At 42.3% G+C, this 15,344-nt stretch overlaps 1 long non-coding RNA gene across 1 annotated transcript; it reads right to left on the bottom strand.

Annotated features, from left to right (window-relative positions):
- Positions 1–6,204: 6,204 nt before the first annotated feature.
- Positions 6,205–12,885, bottom strand: LOC105915811. The gene is made up of 3 exons (XR_001165020.3): positions 12,757–12,885; positions 7,056–7,170; positions 6,205–6,919 (listed from the first exon to the last, which is right to left on the bottom strand). It is a non-coding gene; the product is annotated as an uncharacterized LOC105915811 (long non-coding RNA).
- Between the last annotated feature and the right edge of the window lie 2,459 nt (positions 12,886–15,344).

Raw genomic sequence — 15,344 nt, 5'->3', positions numbered from 1 at the left:
ATGGCCAAGGCTGAACTTTTTTTTATTATTATCAATATTGATTAATATGATTTCTATTTTATGGATATGCTTTTTGTCTGTATGGTCCAGACGTATTTCAGGTTTAATCCATGGTATCCTGCTGCTTGTGAAGAGCAGGTATATTGGAGGTAAACTGAGGACAACTTAACGTAGATCTGTGTCTGGAAGTCTTTTTTTAACCTTCGCTTCTTTCGGGTTTTTTCTCTCGTTAAAGTTGATAAGAGTCAGACTCTGGTTCTGACCAGCTCTCCATCTGGTATCTTTCAGTCCAGTTTTCATGGTGTTGCTGGGGATCTTCGTCATGAATCATCCTCATCACTGGCTGTGCTGAAAGACCTTTTTTATGCGTTTAAGCTAAATAAAGGGTCAACTGTAGAAAGATGAACTTTTTTCTGTCGTGGCTGAGAAAAAGAAAGCGTTGGTCCACAGGAACGCCACCTGATCCACATTTTTATCGTTAGAAGTTTGTACATATTTACTGAGATTTACAGGACAGCAGTTTACTGTGTATTTCAGCAAATGTCTGTTTGTGGAAAAGAAAGAAAAGTACTTGAAGAAAACATACTGTAGTGTTTGCATTGTTCATATTACCGACATAACAGATAAAATGTGTATGTGAGATTTATTTCTAAGTAGTAGACGGAGTCTGAAGCTTATTTATTCAGTTTTTATCCCAGAAGGAATGAGCTCCTCTGGAAATCCGCCTCCTTTATGGTTTTATTAAAGCAGATCTGGACTAAAGTGGCCCCAAACTGCTGCTGCTGTTGCATTTATTTATTTATTGTAATTTGTTTTTGTCCCAATGTTCTTCTACTTTTAACAAACCCGTGCCGGGCAGATCTGTTCAGCGGTACTCCACGTTACCTGTAACCCAGCAGTCAGCGTAAAAGCTCATAATTAAAGATAAATCAGCAGAGCAGAGAGTAAAAGATGAAGTTACGGCTTTTACCAACATGTGGAGGAGCTGGAAGTTACTGGATGAGCGACTCAGAAAATCAGCTGCAAAGACAGAAAATATGGATTATAAACCAGCAGCAGATCCATATCTGTAAAAAGCGAAGGCAGCATCTTTGCATGATTAAATTTTATTGTTTGCAGCTTATTGATTTGTCCTTGTGGCCCACTGAGCAGATTTTAAATGAAACTCTCATCCTGCAGCTTTTAATCTACGTCTGATTTAAGGGCCGGCTGACTGAGAATCAGAAAACCTTCAGTCACAAATCGATCGCTCACAGAAACACAAAAATCAAGGAATTTCAAGATGCCAAACACGTTTAAAATAATTAAGAAAAATTTGTTTTTTCATTTGTTTTGCAGATTTCTGAGCAAATATGTTAATATACTGTATGTTTCATTAAAAAGTGATGTTTAATAAAAATTATGTAAATTAGCTAAACTCATCTTAGACAAAAAATATATAATCTGATTGCTTTAAAATCTGCAGATCTTTAGTAAAACATCACAGTTTTCAACGTTGAATGATCCTCAGCTTATTTTAGAAATATTAAAATATTTATACTTGAACATCTTAAACTGTAATTTTTCAGCACCTTTCAGGAGAGTTAAGCTTTATTTTAATTTGTTATTTCTAGGAAATTAATTGAAAAGAAGTGAACACATAATGGAGGGAAAACTTTTAAAAGTAGCAAAGACATTTAATGATAAAAGAGATCTTCAAAATAAAATCAATATAATGTAAAAGAAATAAAAAAAAAAACAAAGATTCATGCTTTGTTTAATTATTTTGAGTTAGTTTTCCTGCTGGATCCACGTTGATCAGAACCTGGAGAACCTGGAGAACCTTGAGAAAACAGAGAACAGTTTCCTCTGTCGTTAACTTTCCTGTCGTTTTTAGTTTCTGTTCTCGTCTTTTTTTACCGAGATGTTGAAGAACAACATCATGTCGGACGTTCTGGGCCGACTTTCTACTGACTGAATAACTGCTGACTCATCAGAAAGCTTTAACGTTGATCTCAGTTGGATTTTCTTATCAAACAAACAGATTTTTCTGTAAATAACTGTAGATTTATGTTTGGTTTTGGGTTTTTTGAATAAATGGGTTGATTATAAAATGAAAACGAACAAAAAAATATCAGATCTTGGTTTTGAAAAGCAGAATAATGGGCCGTTTTTTTTAAACCTGTGGTCATTTGACGGGTCAGATGTCGGCTCATGTTGTAAATACAAAAACAGACGATCGCTTTAAAGCGTTTTTATCGTTTTTCTTGTTTGCAACATTTTCAGGAAAGATCTCATCAAGAAAAGGCATGTTTCTGTTTTTTTTTTATTCCAGGTTTGTTTTGAAAGGTTTTATTCTGGAAAATGTTTTATTCTGTTTTTCTCTCTTTGGGTTTGTGCGACTGTCCGGCACCGGTTCTGTATCATCAGCACCATGTTCTAAGAAATGTCAATAAAAGTGCAGAATTCATCGTTTTATTGACTTGTGTGTTGATGACTGGATTTAAACGTCTCTGAGATAAAACAGTCGCACAGTTTGGACTCTGATCTGCTGACTGATAACATGCTGTTTGCACATAAATGCTCCATAGAACCACGGTGGTTTTAACCTTTTATTTTAACCTCGGCTATAATGAAAAGAAATAATAATGATGTGTATGAAATTCTGAAATATTAAACATAAAAGCTGTAAAATTAGAATATTACCAACTTTAAAGTTAAAGTTTAAGTTTCAAACATTGTTAAAATAAAAAAATATATATTGGACCTCGTTAGGAACGTAGTGGATCAGGCTGATTAAAGCTAACGCCTGAATCACGGTGGAGGTCCTTTCATGCTTTGGTGTCTTTCTCAGGTCCTGAAAATACAAAAACATTGATTAAATCAGATTTTTTCAGTGAAATATGTTCTAAGCACGTCTGAAAAGTTCAGATTACTGAACTGCTGCTCCCTCCAGTTATGTTAAATTCAACTGTGCTAAATATATAAATATTCTAATTTGGAAATAACCATTTAAGGTTGATATCCTTTAAAACTTCTGCTAGTTTGTCTGTATTTTGGTCTTTTTCTCTCACGACTTTTTGCTGCTTTTTATTGCTTTTAACAGATAATTGCTTTCATTTTATCTCATATTTTTTGTTTGCATTGGGATATATTTGGTACTTTACCCTCTTGGTGCTTAGATTTAATGAATTTCTACAGGTTTCTGACGTGTTCTGGAACATCGGCAACATAATCAGCTACAGAATCAGTCAGATAAGTGTCATAAATCTACCTGTTGGTCCATCAAACATCTTCCATCTGCTGGGTTAAAAGCTGATGTGTCCAGAATCCACAGATTTATTATTAATGTTCTGTTTGTGGCCAACAGGAAGTTCTGAAGAACGTTGCTGAGTTACTGTCGGTGTCCTGCAGCCTTTAGATGCGTTCCAGGTCCAACAGACCCAAACCTCAGCATCCATGATGGTCCTGGTTCTGGTCCTGGTTCTGGTTCTGGTGCAGAACAGCGTTCCTCGAGGACTGGAGCTCATCGTGACTGAAATAAACGTTCCACATCCCAGCGGAGCGTCTCCACCTCAGATGCCTCAGTCCAGACAGTTTACGTCAGAATGAGCTGAGAAAACATCTCCAGCTTCTCCTTCCAAAGAAAACCAAATGTTAACCTTCGTAGTGGAAGCACAATAACGCTGATGGACTTAAATAATTACCTTCTTGTGTTTGTGAAAATGAACAGAATGGAAAAGACGGCTGTAGGGAGCGGTTTAGGCAGGCCAGAGAAAACCAGGGTTCTCCACTGACTTTGCCATCCTGACAGCAGCTTCTCACCTGGTCGTCCCAACAGCTGCACCTCACTGAATAATCCACCAGGTAAACAACAGGACTGTTTCTCTCAGTGATGAAAGGCTGTAATCCCTCAGCATGATGGACCCTCCACCGTGTTCTGTTGGCCTGTTTCTCATTAACTTTAATCCTCCTGATTTACTGCATTCCCAAAAGCTCCACAGTCTTTATCTTCTGATGTTTTCCTCTTTTAAACCCTGATCAGCGTTCTATGACGTCTGAGCCAGAACTCTGTCTGGTTCCTGATCAGCTCAGAGTCGGGATTTATCTAAAATCCTAGAGAACGGGAATGTTCAGTGGTTCTCCCTGGTCAGAACCGCTCAGAAAATAAAAGATTACTGAGTCTTTAAAGGTCGCCAGCGACTGCGTCGTGAATAATTGATACGATCTCCATGGTGATACATTGGTGGGTAATTTTAAACGGTACCGGTGGGGAAATCCTGACACTCCAGCAGCAACACCAGCAGGCCAGGCGCTAAATGCTACTGGGTTGGATCTGTGGACCTGAGGAGGAGACGGTCCAGATTACAGGGAAACGTTGGTTCTGGACATCTCAGTGTGGGGGGGCAGCTTTCTCTGTGTTGGCCCCTCTTGGGCTCCTTTGCTCTGGGGGTCCCTTCGGGCATCTGGGGTTCTGGTTCTAGTTCTGGTTCCCCAGCGTCTGTCTCGGTGCTCTGGGGGTCTTTGGTTCCTCACAATCACTGCTGAGCATTTTCCTCATGGATAAACCTCACAGACACAAGTTCACTCTCACCAACACCTTCAGGTAGATCCAGGTACTACAGACTCACTTCTATCCATAAACCCTGTTATTATCTTCAGCTGTCACTTTCTACATGTCGTATTAATTAATCCCTGTTATTATCTCCAGCTGTCACTTTCTACATGTCGTATTAATTAATCCTGTTATTATCTTCAGCTGTCACTTTCTACATGTCGTATTAATTAATCCTGTTATTATCTTCAACTGTCACTTTCTACATGTCGTATTAATTAATCCTGTTATTATCTTCAGCTGTCACTTTCTACATGTCGTATTAATTAATCCTGTTATTACCTTCAGCTGTCACTTTCTACATGTCGTATTAATTAATCCTGTTATTATATTCAGCTGTCACTTTCTACATGTCGTATTAATTAATCCTGTTATTATATTCAGCTGTCACTTTCTACATGTCGTATTAATTAATCCTGTATATTCTTCAGTGATGGTATCAAGGTGTTGGTTGTTCCTGTAATACTTTATCAGCTGGTTCTGCTGTTCTTTATATCTCTCTCTGCAGGTGTAGAAGCAGACTCAGAGGATGTTCTATCACTCTCTCCCTTTCCTCTTTCACCTTTTCTCCCTTTTTAGCATAGCGTCTGTTTCTATCCTTTTTTCCTCTTCTACCCGTTTAACATGGAATAGTCCCACAATAAAATCTAAAAAAGCTTCTTTCATATATAAATCAAACGGAGCTCTATGGTGAAAGCAGTAAGGCTCCACTGGTGAAAGTAAAACCTGTTTTTGGCATTAAGACAATAATTATTGATGCTACACTGACAGACAGGAGACATAAAAACAAAAAAAGGAATTCCACTGAATGTTTTTAGAACATGAATCAATTCCTGCTCCACTTTATGCAGCTCAGACAGGATGAAGTTCTGTTAATGAGAGGAAATGATCAGCATCTTCTGATGGATAATTAGATAAATTATCACACCTTGATTGTAATGACAGGCACATAATTACAGGTTTTTATTAATTATTTCCAGCCCAGTTACGCCTAAGGACCGCCTCTCAGGTTCTCTTCCTGAGATCTTGGTGTAAATCTTTCTTGTTTTATTTGTCCTCAGACCGATTCCTGGTTCCTTTTTGCTTTTTCTCCCCTTCACACCTGGTCCAGGGTGGTAAACCCGTCCTATAGTTAATATTCCCTTACAGATGTTTCCTCTCCAGTTGCTCCGGATTAGTTTTGCATGTAGGCCAAACAGCTCGTTGTCAGGTTCCTTGGTCTTCACGATGCTGGTTGTTCTCTAAAGAACCTCTGAGGCCAGAACCAGAACATCAGAGAACAGCCGACCTCTGGTTACTAACAGGTGACTTCTGATGGGAGCTGCTTACCGTTCAGGTTCTTTCAGGTTTTATCTCACAAGAGTCATAGAAATGTTTGTTTTTTTTAAAGATATGAAAAAAGGTTAACAAGGTAGATAGAGGATGTTAAATTACTACCTTTGTGTCTGCTGCAGCAGGATTTTCAAAAAGTAACTTTTCTCCATTCTGCTTAAATCTTAGTTAAAAACAGTAACAATTATTTTACTATTTATGCATTTCTATAAAACGTTTCTTGCTAAAATAAAAATTTTACCTGATGTGGATCATACTCTGATAAACATCAGGAATCCTTTATTTTGTAATTTCATCTTTATTTTGCATCAGACCAACAGATAAATCACCTTCACACCAGTTTACCCAGCAGCTGATTTTACTGAGCAGGAAGTTAAATCATTTCTATCAAAGCTGTGGAAAAACTGAAGCATTTCAGTAGAAAGATGGAAAACTCAACAGCAGCAGGTTTCCACCAAATGTTCCTGAACCAAGAATGTTAAACCTTCAGTCTTCAGAGCTTTGTTACTAATTTATAAAACTAATCTGTAATTTCAGCTTCTGGCCTCAGTTTGCAGCCATGTGCAGCGATTTTAGTTCCAGGTTGATGAGCCTTTGTAGGACGGGTGACTCCATGAATCCTCGTCCATCATATGATTCTCCACTGAAACACTGCAAGGTCTGGACTTCATCATTCAGCCTCACCGCAGCAGCTGCTCAGCTTTTCCTTCGATAGACTAAGATCTGCATCGCTAAGCGACGGCTGGCTGTTACTCTCCTGCAGATTTAGGATCAAACCTTCCTGCAGGTCCGTTTCTGGGACGTTCGGCTGAATCTGAGCAGAAATAAACCCTCAACACCAAAGCAGCAGCGGGTCTGACGGAAGCAAAGCTAGAACGGAGCATCCTCAGCAGTCCTCATCCGTTCAGTACCAGTTGGTGCAGGAGATCATGAAGCACATGTCGTCCACCTTCCTGCTTCCCATCCTGCACTGGGGCAGCTCACCTGGCGTCTCTGAGGAGGAGAAGCACGTTTATAGCTGGAGCAACAAGCAGAAACGTGTTCAGATGATGTTCTGTGAAGGAAAACGGCCGAATCATCATTCAGCAGCGGCCAGTTTAATACTTTTATATAAATGTATTAATAATACCTTCAGAGGCTTGACCTTTAGACTGGTTAGACTCCTGATGTTCTTCAGCTGCTCCTCTTCCCTCCTCAGGATCCTTCTCGTGACTCTGACCTCCTCCCATCATCGGTTTTCAGACCTGAGCAGGAAAACCAGTTAACAGTTTGAAAATATCAGATTGCTGCCGACTACAGGAGACATTCAATCGCTTATTTGCATATCCACAATATCACAAAAGCCCACAGGGAGATAAAACGTAGAAAACAGGTTAGCAACAAGGTAGAGAGAGCCAGGAGGGCCACCACAGTTTTAGGTATTAAAAACCTGCCTGAATAAAAGTCTTGAGCTTTATTTTAAAAAGGCAAAGTTCAGCTACAGGTGGAAGAACTGGAGGATCTGCAGGCGTTTCCAGAGCCGAGACGCAGCCACAGAAAAAGCTCTGTCGCCTCAACCGTTGGACTTTATGTGTGGAAGCGTGAGTAAAGGTTTACCTCAAGGACCTGGTCTGAGAAAAGCTCAATAACTCAGATAAATGAGGGGAGCAATAAAAGTTTAAAATCGACCCTAAAACAGACGGGAAGCTGATGAGGTGAAAATAAAACGGAGAGTCTGACAGAACAAGAGGAGGAAGAAACACACTGAGCCGTTTTCAGTTTCCTTCAGTGCCTTCAGCTCTGTTGGCTCCCTGAATTAGTCAGTGATTGTAAAGAATCCTGGTTAGTCTGGTTTGTCCCGTCCTCATGGGTGTTGGTCTCAATCTGCATCTGTGCAGCTCCCAGAACCATTAAATTCATTCAAACTGTGTTATTCTGAGGGCTGCACGGTGGAGCAGTCTGTCCTGGCTTTGACCCGAAGTCTGCATGGAGTCTGCACGTCTCCCTGTGCATGACTGGCTTCTCTCTGGGTACTCCAGCTTCCCCCCATGGTCCAAAAACATGAATGTTGGGTTAACTGGTCTCTCCAAACTGCCTTTAGGGGTCAGTGAGTGGTTGGCGACCTGTCCAGAGTTTACCCCGCGTCTCGCACAATGGATATAGACAATAGATGGTGGGTGGATGTAATTCTGTCTCAAAATAAATATTTGACTCTTTATCTGGACTTTGTCGTTTGAATTGTTGATCCATGCAGCACCACAATGACAGAGGGAAATAAAATACGTTTAAGCATGAGAAACCAGTGTGTGTGTGTGTGTGTGTGTGTGTGTGTGTGTGTGTGTGTGTGTGTGTGTGTGTGTAACGAGGAAGGACAGAGATAGAGAGCAGGAGGACGAGACGTCACAGCCTCTCCTGCTTATCAGCTCGGACTCTAATCTCGTCCCGGAAACAAATCCAATCAAACACGATCGGCTCAGAGGACGCAGCTGATGGGATCACCGTCCTCTGCTCGACACCGTCATCGTGGGAGCGCTCGTAGTGGGAGGAAATTGCATGCTGGGAAATTAAAAACAGTGCCTCTGAATCTCTGCTAACTAATCTATGAAGTATTTTCTTATTTACGTTAGAGTGGAAAGCCCTAAATATGAGAAGCTTCCTGATTCTGCCTGAAGAGCCGAGCAGCTGAACCAGAACCTGGGTCTCAGCGGTCGGTCCAAGGCAGCAGATGTTGCTCTAAAGCTCTGCTGGACTTTTCTTCGTTAACGCTGCCATCAGAGAGGCAGAGATGGGTCAGTTTTTCCAAGTCCAAACCACTGAAATAAACATTTTCTCATTAAACATCCAGGTCACCTCTAACTCTGCATCATTATGGAGCAGCAAGCCAAACCTAGACTGAATTGTTACAGGAACGTTTTAATATTTATCTTTCAATATTCTACATTTTATTAACATTTATGTTTTAATCATTTACCATCCACAGATCAAAGCTGATCAAATGTAATATTTACACAAAAACGAGAGGCACGGTGGCGCCGTGGTCAGCACTTTTGCCCGTTAGTGGCGGCGCCCCAGACTAACCCTCCAGCTGATCTGTGAATTTTCATTATGTGTAGCTTGTATGTGTAACAACAAATAAAGCTCCTTACCGCATTTAGATGGTCGTTTATGCTTTAATATACATAACAGAAATAGAAAAAAAAAACTATTAATATTGAATTTCTGTGGTTTTGTCTTAGTAATGACTGAATGAACAGCTGCTGCTCTTCAGATTGTCCACATCAATTACCACATTATGGATGAGACAAAGTGGAGGAAGTAAATAAATGTGTGCTAAACTTCTGAATGAACAGAACAGGAAGTGCTTTTATTTTGATACTCTCAACAGGAAGCATCTCTGTAACGTAACAGCTAGCTTAGCAACGAGAGAATGTTGAAGCCAAGTTACATTTATTTTGTTCTGAAATGATCCAAAGTCATTTTACTCAGCGTTCAGTTATTATGAAGCTACAGCTAACATGAACATGTAGTTATGAGCCAATAATAATAATAATAATAATAATAATAATAATAATAATAATAATAATAATAATAATAATAATAATAATAATACACCTTTCACAGTAAAGGCAGCAGCAGACTGTAGCTAACCGGCCGGCTCTTCATTACACAAGTTAAAAACTGGAACCAAGACTCCAGTCTTTAGTCTTATTTTTGTGACTTAAAGTCAGCGTCTCAAACTTTTTGCCATCTCTGATCCAACCTCCTAGCATCAGATGCTGGCTGCAGGGCCGGTCGCTGACACCAGGCTGGACGCTTCTTCTCCACCAACATCTGCAGAACGGATCCATCTGATCCTCACAGATCCAGACCTACCAAATGCTTTTATCATCCGGTGTTAATGTTAATAGCATTGCTTCACATTTGAATCTATTTAACTCACTTTAAGATGAGTACTGAAGGTGAAATTTTTTGTGATTTCTGGCGCCCCTTGGAGGCCGTGGGGCCCCAGGATTCTGCCTTAATTGCCTAAATGGGCCGACAGACTCTGGATCGTTGTTCCCACTGAGTGAAGGTCCATCCCAGGGAGAAGTCAACTCCTCCTCTGGAACAGGTTGGCGTCAGATGGAACCAGACAAAGGTCTCCTCTGTCCGTATGGTTCTGTCAGGTTCTTGATCCGGACCCGTCTGAGGGATCAGAGATCACAACTATCCAGCTGAAGCCTCTCCCTGAAATTTCTCTAGATTCAATGAATGATTTCATGATATTCTGCACAGAGCTGCACAGCTGATCCAGTTTCTGATTGGCTTTTAATTTCGGGTCACAAAAACATTCAAACAAGCTGCAGGACCGCCTGGGAACCTCACGCTGCAGAATGTTCTCACACTCGGCCTCCCTGGGATGAAACCGGTCCACGGTCCCAGACGGACACCCTGACGGTGTTCTGGTGTTCTGGTGGACGGAGCAGAAACCGTGGTGCTGCTCAGCAGAGGAGAACATCCTCACTAACCTGAGGCGGTCTGGCTGAGACGGAGCGCCGCAGCAACAAACGCTTCATTCATGAACCTCAGCAATCAGCATTCAGCGGAGACGCCTCCCTCTCCTCGCCGGCTGTCTGATTGGACCAGAACGCAGCGGGACGGCGGATCGGGCTAAAAATAGCTCCGTCCTCTCAGACCCGGTCGACTGTTGTGACATCCGTCTCCTCATCTGCTCTGCTGTCCTCGTCTGTCCCCGGCGAGCCAAACCTTAACGTGTCTGAGCCGCAGAGACGGCCGCTGGGTTCCTGCCCAGGGGCGACAGCAGGAACAGAGGCACTAAATAACCCACCAGAACCGGGACCGACCCAAAGAGCCGCCTCACAGCCAGTCAGTCAAAACCCGGGAGCTAATTTTAGATCCTCTCCTCCGTTAATGAAGGAGCTGAGTCCAGCCTGCAGGAAATAATTAAGATAAATAATCTGCGAGCAGCAGGTTAATTACAGCATATCTGCATCAGAGCTTCTATTAAAGTCGGTCTGCGTCTAAAACTGATGGAGATCGCTTCATCAGAGCAGCAGGAACTCTGATAAACCTCCTTATTCCATCATTTCTTTAAAATTATTATTCTGAGTCACTTTTTACTCATTTAGAAGTTTAAAAACTTTAAATACAACAGGAATGACGTAGAAGTTGTTAAATAAAAAATAAACATTTCCTTAAATACTGTGGTGGTCCTGTTTGGATCCCTTCCATCAGAACCATCGTTCAAAGGTTAACCGGGTCACAGGCAGCTGGACTCAGTTATCATTTTTCTACAACCAAACGATTTTTCTGCTTTTCACCCAGAATGTGCCGCGTAGAGTGTGACGATGGTTCTGACCCAGTAAAATATTCAGAACCGTTTGGATTTTAACTGTTTCTCCATCCTGTCGTAGCCATTTTCAGTCCCCGCTAGAGGACTTCCTGCCTTCTGTCCAATCAGAGCCCAGAGTCTGGAGACACGCCCACTCCCAGCAGATTTCACCTCTGAATGGTTCTGCAGAAACTGGGCCTGAAGGTTCTGGTTAAGCTGTTGGATCTCCTACAGGAAACACTGCAGACCCATAAAGATGAGAGCCCTCCAGCCCTGAGGTTTAAATGAAGCCCAGCTGGTACCAGGGAGGACCGTGAAGTTCCCCACACCACGGTACCACCACCAACCTGAACTACAGCTCTATGCTGTCATGTTGTGTCCACCAAGTTCTGACCCGAATGTTGCAGCTAAAATCCGGCCTCATCGGACCAGGACCAGAGACTTAACCTCTTATTTTCAGATTTTGGTGAGTCTGTGAATTTTTTTAGCCTCGGTTCTCCAGCTGCTGCAGAACATCTGCTTCAAGGTTCTACATGTTGGACCTTCAGCGACTGGGTTCTGGAACCGGTGGTTATTTGAGCTGCTGTTGCCTTTCTGTCGCCCTCTGTAAACATGATAGAAGGTTGTGTGTGCAAATCCCAGCAGGTTCTGACATACTCAGACATCCGGCACCACGGCACAAAGACACTTAAATCTCCTGCCTTCTCCGTTCTGGTGCTCAGTTTGGACTTCAGCAAGTTTTCTTCATCACGTCTGGATCCCTAAATGCTGCCGTGTGATTGGTCAGCAGGACTCCACCCTGATGGTGTAACCAGCGGCCTCAGCGGCCGACCCACATCATGGTACACTGCCACCATGCTTCCCCAGGCTGGACCTCAACACGCTGCCGGTGCAGAACCGACCAAACCGAGGTTCTGCTCAGAAAAACCTCACATTCAACCACCTGTAATGAAGATCCTTCAGGTATGGCAACACCTGAAGACCACCCACCTGCAGGCAGGTTCTGTTACTTTAGGGGCTGCAGAGGAGGTTCAGGTCCAGTCTAAATATGGAGAATTAAAGCTGGGTTTGGGTTTCCCTCTGAACTTATGCGTGTTTATGCATATTTCAATACGCTTCTGCATTCATTTCCCCATTAAAATATAAATGAGGGACAGTTTCTCTGTTGCAAAGAACTCTGGCTGGTGTGGATTCTGCAGATCTTTACCTGCACAACCAGTGCAGCCAAGTGAACTTTTTAAAGTTAACTGGACCTAAACTAGTTAGCAGCCATTAAACCTGAACGCCTCTGGACCCGGATGTCTCCCCTGTAGAGCAGGTCAGCCCGGCTCTGGTCCTGGAGAACTCCTGAGGTTCTGCAGCCACCAGTCAGAGCCAGGTCAGACATCAGGTGTCCAGGTGTTCTGGAGCTCTGCAGGACTGGACTTGGACCCCCTGCTGCAGGGAGCTGACATGTTTACAGCACCAGAACCGGACCAGAACCGATAGAGCAGACCTGGCAGCTGGTCTGGGAACCCACCTAACCGAGCCCTCGCAGTCGGTGAGGTCCGTCCGTCTCTGTCTGACGGCGGTTCCGATTAGTTTCAGATGTTTCCAGGCAGAGAATCCGGACAGACGTGTCAGCTGAGAGGACGACTGCAGAGATCCTGACGAGAGAGAGGAGGTATCACTCTGTGGTGTTTGTCAGACTCCTCAGCTTCTGTGTTGGTGCTGCAGGCTCTCAGAGCTTCTGGATAATTGTTAGCCTGAAACTTACCTTTACGACAAAAAAAGACAACAAAGAAAGATTCTGACTTTAATTTACAGATTTCATGATTTTATATGATTGGATAAAGAATAACACCATTCTTGCCTTTAGCCAAAAATGATTGGCCAGAGGTAGAAGATGAACCAATTAGAAATCAGCATGACGTCACATGGAAGTCTCAAAGCATACATACAGCCTCCTTCTTCGCTGATTAAAAATAGATTTACACATATAAATAATTAAATAAATAAAAAATAAAAAAGGAATGCTGAAAAATCAAAAGTCAGACGCATTTGATGAGAGAACGATTGCGATAATTAGTTTTGTAATTTATGTTTACTGTGTCCAAACCTGCGGCTGCGCCTGAGCGCCCCCTACCGACAAGCTGCCACTGGTCAGCGTCCGGCCAGTCAGCCTGACAGTCACACTAAGTGGAGAGGAGTGATACATCTTACTGTCATTTGCTACTCTTTGTCAGCACCTGCTGTGACGTCACCCAAACGCCAGCCTACCTCGCGTCACGGGAAGGGCTCGCTGTGATTGGCTGAGCCCGGCGCATCATGAGGACCAGTTGCTATGCAGATTGAGAGAAAGAAGAATTTTCGTTTTTATGTTAGATCTTCATTAAAAACGCGTCAGCCAACCATTTATGAACCAAGGCGGTTCTGTTGGAGCAGCTTCTGAAAACGTTCCTTTAATCAGTAACATCAGAGCAGGAGGAACCTTAATCTGTTAAACTGAGTCTTACATGGAGGACACGGGGCTCAGGTCTGCAGTAAGTGGGGCCCTCAGGGACCTGAGCTGGTACAGGTCCAGTTCACCTTCTACACTGCAGATTACCTTCATACAGCACCTCCTCAGGTTGCCACCTTCAGACGTTCTCTGATGCAACAGAGTTGCAGATCTGCAGAGCTCCTTCAGGGCAATGATGCTGCATCCTCAGTGCACAAAGAAGCGTTATCACAGATCCTTCCTCCCAGCAGCTGGTAGACTTTATATCTATCGCTGCTCCCAACAAATTCAGTTTGTTCTTTACATCCCTGCTGGTTAAGCAAAGTTTTTCCCTTTCCTCTCAAACCCCCAGTGGGTCATAGCAGATGGTCCTGATTCTGCTGGAGGTCTCTTCTTATTAAAGAGGAGATTTTCTCTCCACTGTCGCTACATGCATGCTCAGTATGAGGGATTGCTGCAAAGTTATCTACTCACTGCCAGCAACTGTCCACTGAGGCTCCATGTTCATCCAGGAGGAGTGAATGCTGCTGGTCAACAACTGGATGTAACCTGCTGGGTTTCCTAAGAGGAAACTGAACCAACCTGTCTGGAAGATTTGATTTAATTGACATTGGAAAACACCTTATTATGACATGTTGTGACTACATAACCAATTTGCACGTACAACATCAACAGATGTGTCCTTCAGTTATTTGGGGGTAAAACTGTGGGATTCACCTCATGAAGATCTCAAAGGTTGTAAGAGTATTTGTCAATTTAGGTATATGTACAAACAAAGTATACTGCTCAAAAAATAAAGGGAACACTTTACAATGTAACTCCAAGTGTTCCCCTTATTGTTGTATAGTAGGAGTATATATTTAGCTTATATTTATTAATATGTAGAGGTTCATCCTAGTTTTTTTTCTGTATGTGCTTGATTCTTCTTCTTCTTCTTATTATTATTATTATTAATTATGTGAATGTTGATATTTTCCCTAAAATGTTTGTTGTGGTATTGCCTTTTTTTTGGCTGTAGCTTCTTTGCTAAGTTATTTTGTTTTTTGACTAGGAGGAGACAAAATAAGATTTTATCTTCTTTCTGCTCCCTTTGCTCATGGGAATGTATGACAGAATGCGACTGTTTCTGGGATTTTTGCCATGGAGCAATAAATAAATCTGAATCTGACTGAATTGAATTAATTTAATTTATCTTTTTACAGACAGACTCTAGGAAATCTGCTCTGGAAATGTGGGACAGCTGGAGGGAAGCAGGAAAACCACCTGTTGAAGACACACCTGAGCCCAAAAAACAATAAAAACACCTTTAACATATGAGTCCATCAGGAAGTGCACAGCCCTGTGGAACAAATACTCAGAATAAATGAACCATTGAACAAAGCTACAGCTGGCCTAGAATCAGAGACTCTACCAGATAAACACGGGTCACTGTTTTAAAACACACCAAAACATCTGGAAGAAAGAAAAGGTTTGATTTCACTGTCATTTCCACAGAGAAGATCAGGTAGTTACTGGAGCAACCAACGGTCAGAAGAGAGGTGTGGGTCAGTCGACCCAGAGGACGCTTCATAGGAACGTCTGAAAGCATTAGCAGCTCTGATTTAAGTCCACCAGTGTGTTTGAAGCTG

The sequence above is a fragment of the Fundulus heteroclitus genome, chromosome 20 (assembly GCF_011125445.2).
Source record: "Fundulus heteroclitus isolate FHET01 chromosome 20, MU-UCD_Fhet_4.1, whole genome shotgun sequence".
NCBI lineage: Eukaryota > Metazoa > Chordata > Actinopteri > Cyprinodontiformes > Fundulidae > Fundulus > Fundulus heteroclitus.
This window is presented reverse-complemented; position numbering and strand designations above follow the sequence as displayed.